The sequence below is a fragment of the Excalfactoria chinensis genome, chromosome 2 (assembly GCF_039878825.1).
Source record: "Excalfactoria chinensis isolate bCotChi1 chromosome 2, bCotChi1.hap2, whole genome shotgun sequence".
Classification (NCBI taxonomy): Eukaryota; Metazoa; Chordata; class Aves; order Galliformes; family Phasianidae; genus Excalfactoria; species Excalfactoria chinensis.
In genome coordinates this window covers 65,041,858-65,054,028 of record NC_092826.1, presented here as the reverse complement: position 1 = coordinate 65,054,028, position 12,171 = coordinate 65,041,858, and the positions used below count along the sequence as shown (strand labels likewise).

General features: G+C 47.5%; 1 protein-coding gene across 5 annotated transcripts in view; it reads right to left on the bottom strand.

Moving 5' to 3' along the window:
• The window catches only part of GRB10 (growth factor receptor bound protein 10), a 137,782-nt gene extending 128,256 nt beyond the window's left edge, over positions 1-9,526 (bottom strand). Inside the window, exons 1-2 of one of the 5 annotated variants that reach the window (XM_072329960.1) lie at positions 9,405-9,526; positions 9,128-9,275 (exon numbers count right to left, since the gene is read on the bottom strand). The gene's annotated coding sequence lies outside the window, so the exon portion shown is untranslated. Of the gene's footprint in view, positions 1-9,127 lie in introns of all 5 variants that reach the window. The other 4 variants (XM_072329962.1, XM_072329961.1, XM_072329959.1 and 1 more) reach the window with 4 other exon arrangements.
• Between the last annotated feature and the right edge of the window lie 2,645 nt (positions 9,527-12,171).

The following is a 12,171-nucleotide window of genomic DNA, read 5'->3' as shown; positions in this document are numbered from 1 at the left end:
TCTTTTCCAACCTTGGTAATTCTATGATTCTATGATTCTCTCCAAATCCATACACACACTGTAAAAAGCAAATAAATAAATATCAATTCCCTTCCACAGGTGACCCTTGCAAATTCAGGCAGCCATTGGAAATGCTGTGCCAAGCCAGATCTAGTCAGCAGCTTGTTTGCTTGCACAGCTCTGTAACACCTGTTTGGAAATTTGTAGGAATAAAAACTTCTATTGGGGGCTTCCTGAGAAAACCAGCAGGCTTCCCTAGCTGAGCTGGCCTAGCAGTTTGCTATCACTTAAAGAAAACGAGATCCATTCTTCTCTTTGCCATATCTTCCCCTTCCTTTTCCTGCAAGGGCATGTCTCTTTGGCTGCTCCAGTGCATGCTTCCCGGAGCTGATCCCATTTTCTAATCCAGAAGGAAATCAATTCAAGAGAAAACAAGCATACAGAGCAGCTCTATGCCTAGTTACAGCCAGCAGTGAGCACATATAGTGAATGAGCAAGATAGCACAAGATAAGAGACATTCTGGCAAAACCACATCATCTTTCAGCAGCAGTGAGCTCTTTGCATCTCTCACACCTTTTGCCTCTTTTCCACAAAGAAAAAAATTAAAAAGAAAGAAAAAAAGCTTCAGTCTTTTCACATCTGCAGACTTTTCATAACCGAAATCAGTATTCCAGCACTAGGAAAAAAAAGACTAAAAGTGACTTGTGTCGCTCCTGGCTATATGCTAGCTGACTCCCTGACACTGTACTGAGAGCTGCCGAATTGACCTGATGAGTTACTCACAGGATCTGCAGAAGCATCACCCTGGCTTGTCCAAATTTCAAATGACTCGGGGAGCAAATACTGTAAGGAAGAGTTGGACCATTATACATTAAGAGAACAAGAAGTTGTCAGGGAAGAGTATCAGCAAACTTAAAGTAGGATCATTGTAGCGCACAACCCTTCCTTCAATCTTTTTTCTCAGTGTCACCCACAAAACCTTTCTCTACTGCTGAGAAGAGTTGAACCACACAAATCACATACTTACTAAAACTGGCTAAGACTAGCAAAACATCTTGTCATTCTCTACCTACGACAGTATCAGTAGGACTGTTTTCCAAAGAAGAGGTGAGGAGAAGGTTACCTGACTGCAATTCAACTAAGTGTTACCATACACCTAAATTCAGCCCGCCATTCACAGCGTCAGCTGAAACATCCTTTCACAATGCTCCTCTGACTCTCCATGTGTTAACAACATAATCCCCCTCGCTAGCAAGGAACTCGAGAGATTTTTCCTGACCTTTTCAGCATCAGCACTGGAACAGAAAACGCATATGAAATTAAAGTAAAAAAGCCCTGCACACACTGCACTCCTACAGCTCATCTCATAGCCTCCTTCTTCGATTCCCCCAAAGTCTTTTTGAAAAGAAAAACCAATGCCTCCTCCGAAGCCTTTCAGATGTTAAATGTCATGGCTGCGGGTAATGCTAAAATATCCTACCAGTTAAGAATTTCAAAAGCCATCAGCTTATGGAAATCAAATATAATCTGTGACATTATATTTTGATCAGTTTTAGAGCATAGTAATGAGCTATTTTGATCGCTCCCTCCTTAAAGAGCCTTCACTAAGAATTATCGCTTAAAAGCAAGAAATGAAGCTACAATTCTAGCAGCGAGGGGGAAAAGAAAAAAAGACAAAAACCAACCTTTCCCCCTCAACTTCTTGGAGTTCAGAATCCACAAGATAAAACACTTTATCCCAATGAAAAAAAAAACAACAACACAGACTTAAAGTTGGTGAGTTCTTTCATAAATTCTTACAAACACATAAATTAGCGCCTAGAGTACAGATCCTGGTACTGAATCTGCCTCTAGGGTAAAATTTAATGGCGAGCGGTAGTCTGTCCTCAGAATTACACTGCACAGATGCTTTTCTCTTGAAAGCTGTTTACTACACTCCTTGCTGTGACCAAACACAGCAACCTGAACATAACAGTTGAAATGAGGCAAAAAAAAATATAAAGCAACCTGACCCACCAAGAAAGCGTTTGCTGGCACTTGAGCCGTTGTTCTGTAAAATATCAAGGTTTGAATTCTGACATAATCCCCAGACATCTTGGGTGATGTCAGCACAAGCAGCTATTAGAATGAAGAACGATCACCCACAAGACATTAATTCAGGAAGAATCAATGGCCTTGTAATACAGATCCCTCCCTTAACGTTCTCCTAAATGGACTTTAATACATTTGAGACAGAAGGGCAAGCAAATCTTTAAGAAAGACTTTGGCACGAGACTAAAATATCATAAGCTTCTGAATTTCCAGCCTTCCAGGCTCCCTGAAGTTAAAGCACAAACAGAGTAGAAGTTACTTAATCCTTTTCAGAACTAACTTTGCCAGTTAGTTCTGAGATCTGAAGCACTCTATGAACATATGAAGCACACAGGGTATATAGCACAGTGACAATCCCCTGGTAAAGAATATGTTTAAGTGTCAAATATGTTAAACATAACAGAAATATCTGCAGTGTGAATCAGATTCAGTTAACATGACAGGGATTCCCTTCCCCATTGTTTCAGAACTTACACTGTCATCTGAAGATGGCTTAGAATGAAGCTAATCAAAGGAAGAAAAGAGCTTCTGAAGATTCACTCTGTGATGCACACCAACAAGAACTGCAACAAGGCTGCAGCCTCTTGGTCAAGTCATCAGAAACATAAAATTTAGATCCCAGGCATCAAAAGAAGTCCCGGAACCTTCATCAAGTCTTTATCTCCACTACAACAATTCTACAGACTTAAGAGATTCTTCCTGTCTATTGATTTTCTCACCAGGTACATGTTATAGAAGGACAATACTAGTGTCACAAAGTACTATCTGCAGCCTTCAGCATCCACAGGCTCTGCTTCATAGAAACCACTTGTTTGCTCCGATTTATCCGTTGACATAAACTCTGCAGCAGTAAGTCTGAAGGAAGCACAAGAACTACACTCTGAACTAATGCAGAAATCCCTACTGCCTCTCAGCAGAAGAGCTCCTTCCCACTCCACTGTAAGTTTATTCAAACTGGATGGTATGGTATTTCCTCTATGGTTTGCCTGCCAGGAAAGTCATTTCCTATTTTTGTCCTGTTGAGACCTAATAGAAGCTGGCATTGGTCAAGGCTAGGAAGAATTAGAGGCTGGTTTGCTAGTGGTTTAACCAAACATGTGCTTACAATTACTCCAATCATCATGACCTGCCTGCATAAAACTGCCTTTTTGGAATTTGCCCATGTTCATTGGCTTTGGCCTCTAGAAAAGCTGAAGCCAATTCACTAAGAAATAGACTGTTTGAACCTATCTGCATTATTTTCAGCAACTGTTCAATAGTTAATAATCTAATCTTTAACGCAACTGTTGGGCATTAAGATCAACATATCTGCTCTACTTACTGCTTTTGGCCTACAGACAACAGCTTAGCAGCAGGAGGGTTAGATAATGGGAAAATCTCTCACAGTCTTCCACTGGAGCCCAGCAAAAGAATACAACAGAAATAGGACACTGCTTTTCTTTCTTAGATACTCTATAATATCAGTCCACAAGAACAGAACAGATGGTCAAAGTGTCCCCTGTAAACTTGTCTAAGGCATTCATCACCTCTGTATTTAAGGACCACAACTATCAATGCAGTACCAACACACTGAGGATGTAATGACTTGCCTAAAACGACTCAAAGATTCCGAAAGGCTTTGAAAAGGAAGAAGTCTCTCACACTAATTTACATTATTACTCTGAGTTGAGGTTTTATTTAGCCTTTAGTGTTGGGTGATGTGATGCTTCTCTACTACTCTGCCCTGGTAAGGCCACATCTAGAGTAGTAGGGAAACCAGATCTGTATCCAGCACAAGAGAGACGAAGGACATACTCAAGCATCTTAATGTGATGCAAGGCAGAAAAGACCTGGTACTATTCAGCCTAGAGAAGAGGAGGCTCAGGGTGGGTCTTACCAATGCATATAAATGCCTGACAGAGGACCTGAAGAGAAAGCTACACTCTTCTCAGCAGTGGCCACTGACAGGACAAGAGGGAATAGATTTCCACATAAGCTGTTTTCACCTCAACACAAGAAAACAGTTCTTTACAATGAGGGTAATCAAATATTGGAACAAGCTGCCCCCCTCCCCAAAAAAAGCCCATAGTCTCCACCTGTGGAGCTATGAAAAATCTAACTAAACACAGTTCCAGGCAACCTGATTCTACTGGACCCTGCTTGAGCAGCAGAGTCAGGCTAGATAACTCAGAAGGTCCTTTCTAACCTCAACAATTCTGGAAAACTAGTTAAGGATAGCAGGGTTCAGGAGGGCCTAGAAAGATCCTTCATATTATTTTAAGTTTGAGAAAGTTCCCCCCTCCAGTAGAGAAAATAAGAAACTTGCATCTCAGCATGGGTAACACTGCTATGCAAAGTCACTTCAAAAGTTCTCTTGGCTTATAACAGAGCATTAACACTGAGTTTTGAAAAACCCATGCGATTCATCCTACCTCTTCTCTACAGTTCATCTTTCCATTGTGAGTCCTTTACTTGCAAAAACCTCAAGAATCCACACAGCTTCCCTTTTCTCCTAACAGAGAGTGACTCACTGTAGTAAGAATGTCTTCCAACAAGTTCTCAGGCTCACTGATGTCAGTGGCTCTTCACCAGTTGAAGCCATAGAATAGTAGAAAGGATTGGGTTGGAAAGGATCTTTAAAGATCAGCTAGTCCAAGTCCCTTACCACCAAAGACATTCCAACAGATCAGGATGCTCAAAGCCCCCACCCAAGGTTATCTTAGGCACTTCCAGAGATGACGCATCAATGACATTTTCAGGCATCCTGTTCCTCTGTCCCACCACCCTCACAGATGGGGAGGGACCGTCGTATAAGCTTTCTTAAAGTATTGAAAGGCTACAGTAAGATCTCACTGAAACTCTGATGGCAAGTTGTGTCAGCAGAGTGCCCTGGCAGCCCCAAGGGCCAACCGTACCCTGGGGTGCACCAAATCCAGCACAGCCCATGAGCAAGGTGAGGGACTGTCCCCTCTGCTCTGCACTGCATGGCCTCACCTCCACCACTGCAGAAAGGTTTGGGTGACACAATATAAGGACATCGAACTATTAGAGAGTATCCAAAGAAGAGTTACAAAGTTGGTGAGGGATCTAGAGGGTATAACAAATAAGGTGCAGTGGAGTGCTCTGGGTTTGCTCAGCCCAAAGCAGAGAAGCTGAGAGGAGACCTCATGGCAGCCTGCAGCTCCACATGGGGAACAGCTCCCTGGTGACTGCAACAGGGCCCAAGGAAAAAGCAGAAGGTAAGGTGTCAGAAACAAGTTCTTAACCAGAGGTGGTCAGGCAATGCAACAAGACTTTTACAGAGAACAGGAAAGAACAGTTCACACTGACACTACTCTAAACTCAGGGTTGAATTTCCATCCTAACAGCTGTGCTTATGTGGGCTTTGTGAAACTGATCCATCCTAGGAAAGCAAAAAGGGGAATGAGTTTTTAGGCAATACATGCATCATGAGTCCAAAAGCTGCTACAAACTACAACCACCACCAGTTCCAAATGAACGCACTTCTGTGAAAAATGTAGCACCTGTCTGTCTCTAACATCAAATATACACTGAAAAGACAGTGCCAAAGGGGAAAAAAGGCGTGACAGCAAAGGGCTTTGTAGGATATATCCAATCAGATCTCAAAGTCAGGCTGTTCTGCTTACTTCAGTCACTGAAGAGTTCAAGCCTGCTTGAAGACAGGATGCACCGCCCTGATCACCAAGTTCCTTTTATACTGTACCCACAGTGGATTCTGGCTCCTTTGGATAGTTCTCCCCATACCCACAACACAAGATAGATCTCATACTGGGCTAGTAGGAAAACTGTTATCCAAGAAGATCATCCAGTTCAACAGACGGCACGAGAATTGGAAAGACGTGGCATAGGACAAGTTCAGAAGTGTACTTCAGCAAGTATACAGAAAGAAAGGTAGTAATGTGGCATCTGTTTACTTAACAATTATTACTTGTTATAATAGCCACTGGTTTGGGAGAACAATGGTGGCAAACAAGACTACTTTGCCACGGCCTGGTTTAGGCTGTTAAGAGCTCTCCTGACCAGCAGGCAGTGTGAGGATAAGTAAGGTTCAATACTCACAGAAGGAATGCCTGTCAACCTCATAATTCCTAAAGAGATTTCAGTTTCACCTTTCAGGAAAAAGATCTCCATTCCTAGATTTCCCCAGGTAAAGAGCCACAACTGTTACGTTTTGGACATGTCCAGGAGCAGGTCACGGTTCCAAGAAAAACAATCCTTCCTTCTTAGCCTGCTTTCCTACAGTAGGAGGCTTATGCAATCGCCCTGTAAACAAGCCATTTGGCCAAATTTCATGCGAGTTTGACAGAAGCAGAGGTCTCAGGAGTTACCTTTTCCATCTGAGAAAACAGCAGCCTTGGTGGGCACATGCAAGGAACACAGCCCCGGGAACCCTCACCAGTACATTCAATATATAAGAACCCTTACAAACACTGCTGACAAGAACAGTTTTGTCAAAGCTCACGATGTGTTCAACAAAGGAAAAGAATCACAAGACAAACCCAAAGACAAGTGGACTTCCTCAGTCCTAGCTCTTACCGAATTTTGGGCTTAAAATGAAGAAAAGCACTTCTGTTGCCCACTAACAAAGTTCACATAGAGATTTAGAATACGAAGGCCCAGAAATACAGCAGAACTACCATCCCCAACAATTTTTACCTGAAATCAGCCCAAATCTCAGGCTTCCACAGTATACCATGCAGAAACTGGCAAGGTTTTTCCCCCATACACTGTTTGCTGTAACCACTGAAATTTGTACCTAACCAAGTACTTAGGCGCATCCCAAAAACGCATGCTGCCTCCCAAGCTTCCAGCACTACTCTGCCTCTGAAAAAAAGTCCTTGAGTATATTTCCCCCACACTCCACCTCCCACAAGAAAGCTCTTTGGTTTAAGAAAGAGACCTGCCTACAAACCCGTCCTCATTTCACACATCCCTGTAAACCTCTATGCCTGTGGCACAGATAGGGATACAACAGCAGGGAGAAGGGATGTGACAGCACTGTCCCCTCCCATGCCACACTGTGCAGGAGTCCACTCAACTCCACAGCTGTGTGTGCAGGGATAAGCTGCCCATGCCTTGCTGTCTAGAGGGCCATCTACTAGTTTAGTACTGTCAGAACACAAGCTCCCAGCACAATACTCTCCTGTTGCTGGCAGAAATGGCACATGACCCAACTATGCTTTTCCTCTGCCAGCTGGGAACTCCCCACGTCAGAAGAATCCCTTTGGCAAAGAGATCAAGATACTTTTAGCCCATTTATACCCAGAGTGCTGCTGAGAACACAACCAAGGATCTCCAAAAACCTTTGTGACAGTTCTTGCTAAGAGTCAGAGCCATTTAGGTACTCGCAAGATAGAGAGTTGCAAATGTTTGTTTTATTCACAAAGCACACAGTATAGTCTTAAGCAGAGCTACGAAACAGATCCGTTTGCATTTAGGCAGCACTTTCGGACTATACAATAAAAACATATAGAAGTACACTACTGAAACCCAGGTGCGGATATATCTAAGGATGAAAGCCAACTCACACAGCAGTAAGGGAGGGGATATTTCGATTAACAAAACCAAGGAAAGCCATGAAGTACCACAAGATCTTTAACAGGTAGCCAGGGCAAACAAGACCTACTTTAAGAACAAATAAAAGTCCAAGCAAAGAAAATAAATCAGAGTATAACGTGGTAAAACAACCACTGCATGAAGCAACAGGGTCCACCGCTCTGTCCATTTACCACTTGGAACAAGGCTACCAAACACCGCTCTCTAGGCTTTATTGTTTGCTCTGCGCTGCATAGAATTTTAAAGCGTTCTGGTTCAGAGAAAGCCAGACCTCAGTATCAGCACGTAACCACGCAAAGCCAGCCAGAGGAGCTCCTGCAAAGCTCTGTTCTCGCGCAGTGCCGTTAAGTGAGCCCTTCGGACAGAGCAGCACGCTGCCAGCCCGGCACCCTCCCAGTGCCTGGAGGGCTGGTAAGCACAGCCAGAGCCGTCACATCAAGTTTCCAGCACATTTCCCTTTTCCACGCAGGTTTTCTAATCTCCATATGTTTGATTTGTGTTTTTTGTTGTTGTTGTTGGTTTTTTAACCTGCCCTCATAACTCACTCCATTTAATCCCAGGATTAGCCTCGCTGCCCTTCTCCATACCTTTTCTGGTGCTCTAAGTACAATGAGCCTCCGGACGCAGGAATAGATCGAGCTGGAGCATTAGGGCATCACTGCTGTACGCCCCACCAAGTCTTTGTTAAAGCAAGGAACTGCTCGGCACCTTTACGGGGCATCACACTCCATCCAAATGTAGTGGCTTCCCACATCCCGCCACCTCAATGCCGGTTGTTCGCCCCCTTCCCTCCTCAAATTCACTCTTTCCTAAGGAAAAGTAAGCCACGTTCTCGGGGCTGTTTGAGCAAACCCCATCAGTGCCGCTCTGACACACCAGCGGCACATGTTCCCGCTTCGACAAATAGGAACGCGTTCGGCAGACCACCACTTCAGATGGAGCAGGGCTCCGGGGCTGCTGAATCAGCACTTTCCGTCCCGCTGGCAGTACGGAGTTATGCGAGGCTTCAAAGGAGAGCAGGGAAAAAGGGGGGCGGGGGCGCTGGCACTTCAGCAGCACAAGTGGGCAGGAGGATTCTGCACGAGTTCGCCTGCCAAACCCATTAACTGCAAACTGCGCTTACAGAGATGCCACAGCGGCGCTCCCGCAGTTACGCGAGGGGAGAGCCGCGTGCTCGGAAGGCTCCAAGGGCCCCCCTCAGCCGCCGTGCGCCGGCAGCGGGCAGCACGCCGCGGGCAGCGCGGCCACGAGTTACCGGGACAGGTCCGCAGCGCGCCCCACGCCGAGCCCGGCTCGGGCCGCTGCTCGCGGGCACGGGGCTCGGCGAGGGGCGCCGGCGGCCCCAGGAAAAGGAAGTCTGCTCCCCTCCTCCTCCTCCTCCTCCTCCTCCTCCTCCTCCTGCCCCGGCCTCTACCGCCGAAGAGCAGGCAAAGCCGCTCCGCGGCCCCGGCGCCGCCCCCCAGCTCCCCCGGCCCTTACCTGCAGGGCTGCCGGCCAGCACCCGCCCGCCCGCGGCCCGCCGAGTTCCGGGGCTCGGAGGAAGGGGTCGTGCGCGGCTGCGGCGGGGATGGGGGTGGTCTTCGTGGCGCCGGGGCTCCCACAAGAACACGCGTTTCGGAAAGCAAAACTTACAACAAAATTAAAAAGAAAAAAAAAAATCTTAGAAAGCAACAACAACAAAAAAAAATAACGTATTAAAATTAAAAACATAAAACCAAAAACACACCCGGCACCGCACGGGGACTTCCGCGCCTACCTAAGGCGGCCCCGGGCTGCGGGATGGCTCTGCGGGGAAAAACTTCTACCCGCGCCGCTGCTGCCGCCACCGCTCCCTCTACTAACGGCGCCCCGTCGCCGCCGCGCGCTCGCCCCGCGCCCAGCTGACTCCCGCCGGCGCCCCGCCCCTCCCCGCCCCGCCCCGCGCCCGCCCCCGCCGCACGCAGCCGCAGCCCCGGCCCGCGCCCCGCCGCCGCGGTGCCGCCGCCGAGGGCAGGGGTCGGGAGCACGACCCGCCGCAGCGCCCCTTCGGCGCTGAGGGTCGGGGCCGGAGGGCCTCGAACGAAAGCACGCGCACAGGTAGCGCGGGAGTCCTTTGCGGGAGCCGAAGGGACGCCCCGGGGCATCTGCGAGTGAGGGGCTGTCCGGGGACTCTTTCTTGGACCTCGATCTGCGCGCCCTGTGCTCGCCTTCCCCCCTCCAACCTGTCTCGGCGGCCCGAGGATGGGCTGCCGGAGCTCTTATCCGTACCGCGCAGCGCCGCGACCGACCCGCTGCCGGCCGCGCTCCGGGCTGCTGCTGCCGGCTGCGCTCAGTGCGCGCTCCTTGGGTATCATTTCCGAGCCCCGTCGGAGCTCCGAGCGGTCCGGGACCCAGAGAAAGCTCCTATGAGAGCAAAGTTGGGCACTTCCCTCAGAGCATCGCGAACCTCAGCGCAACCCGAGCTGCTCCCCGAGCAGAGTATTCCCTCCTGCCGAGCGGCCGGCACTATGGAAGGAACCGAGGGGAATCGGGAGGAACCTCCGCGTATTTCCCCCAAAGTCACACAGACGCATCCCGATGGCAGCGCGGGGCTGAGCTCCTCATCCCGGTGTGTGTGTTTGGAAGTGCATCACCTCCCTTGCTCTCATTCTGCCTTCCTCCTTAGCTGTACCTCACTGCACTTCAGAGAATGGTTTTTCTACCAGCCCTCTCTCCCCAACCCCATGTTTTCAGCTCTTCCTCCTGCTAGCTCTCCTGCTGACAGCTCTATACCGCTCCATTTCCTCACACACATCACACCAGTCAATCACTGGCCAAGCCTGGCACCGCTCTCTGCCTTTGGCCACCTCCCAGATGTCCACACAGTGTTGGCATCTATTCCATCCCATACTACTGCCGTGTCCTGGCCCCAGGTCGCCTCTGTCATCCCGCTGCCACCTCGGCCTGCCTTGACTTTCCACCAGATACTGCTTATGCTCTGAAGATGGAGTCACCTCCAACCTGTCTGGTACCAGGACCTGCATACCTGGCATCGTGGCCACACATGCTCGTGCTCACACTAGATTCCATCACATACAAAGTATAAGCGGTACATGTTGGACTTGGACAGTGTCTTTGCCATGGACTTCCCCATCACCAGTTTGTGCTTCTCTCCTGCCATGGGCATGGCCAAAGACTTCAATGCTCACCTCTGTTGCATATAGTTCAATGCTCTTTGCCTTGGCACATCCTATAGCCACATAACAACACTGATATGCTTTGTTGTCATCAATTATTCCATCCCAGAGGATTACCCTTCAGCTTGGCAATATGGGGAGTCCTCCAAAAAAGGTGCATGGAAGGAGAGGCACTGCACAGCTACACTGGTGCAGCCATCAGTCAAACAGACAGTCCATCATCCAGGTGCCTCAGTGCTGCACTCAGGAGCTCCCGTCCTCCAAATATACCTCTTCCTTCCCAAAATTCTGATACCTTGGCCTGACAAGCACTTCATATATGAAACCTTAACACCACAGCCTGCTGTTAGGAAAGCACACACTACATCCCATGCTGGAGCAAGACCAGAAGGGTAGAGCTCAGGTGTTTTGGAACCATCCCACAGGCAGCCCCTGGCGGCCTTCCAGCATGCTCTTCCTTTAAGCGTGCTCGACCGTGCCTCTGGAGAAGACTGCTGATCCATCAGTTAATCGTATTGAGTAAGTACCTAAAATTAACTTTTAAATTATTAATGCACGAGAGCATATCCGTTTGCCATGCACATTATTTTAAAGGATTACAGTGTGTACACTGAGTGCCATTAGCGTTACGTTCTGAAGACAGCAAATTGACTTGTATGGAAATCTGAAGAGTTGATGGATTCCTCCACCGATGCTTTTGACAATGATAAAACGTTACGTTCAATTGAGTTACTATTGAGCACGTGTCTGTGTTTTAATTTCTTTCTGATACGCACAAACCAAGAGACCGTGAAGCCGTCGCCATACAGACTTTTTCATTTTGTGGTGGGTTAAAAATACAGAGATATGTGAGCATTGAAAATGTTCCTCTGACAAACAACAACACTAGGGAAGATATGTTTAGTTTCCTAGACTACAGCTGTGTCGTTCAAGACAAAACTGTGCTGCCATAAAATTGTTTATCAAAAACAGCACCACTACACCTGTTAAAGGTCAAAGTGGCAGTACATCCTTCCCATGGCCACAAAGGACACACCTATGGCAGCTGTCTTCTTTTCACTTAACTAACATGTTTTCGAAAGATCCTACAGCACGCCATATTGTGAAAATAAGGACCTGAAAAACCAACATTTAGCTCTAAGAATTGTGATTTTCCGCAAGAAACAATGATGTCAATAACACTCTGCGACTGTGCAAACATTATTTCTACTCAAGGGCAGTCAAAAAAGTAAGCAGAAATGTTAGCGTAGGTGCCGTGTTGCCTTCCAGGCTTCTGCATAGGGGAATTTTTATAGAATCACAGAATACCCTGAGTTGGAAGGGACCCATAAAGATCACTGACTCCAACTCCTGTCTCCACACAGCATC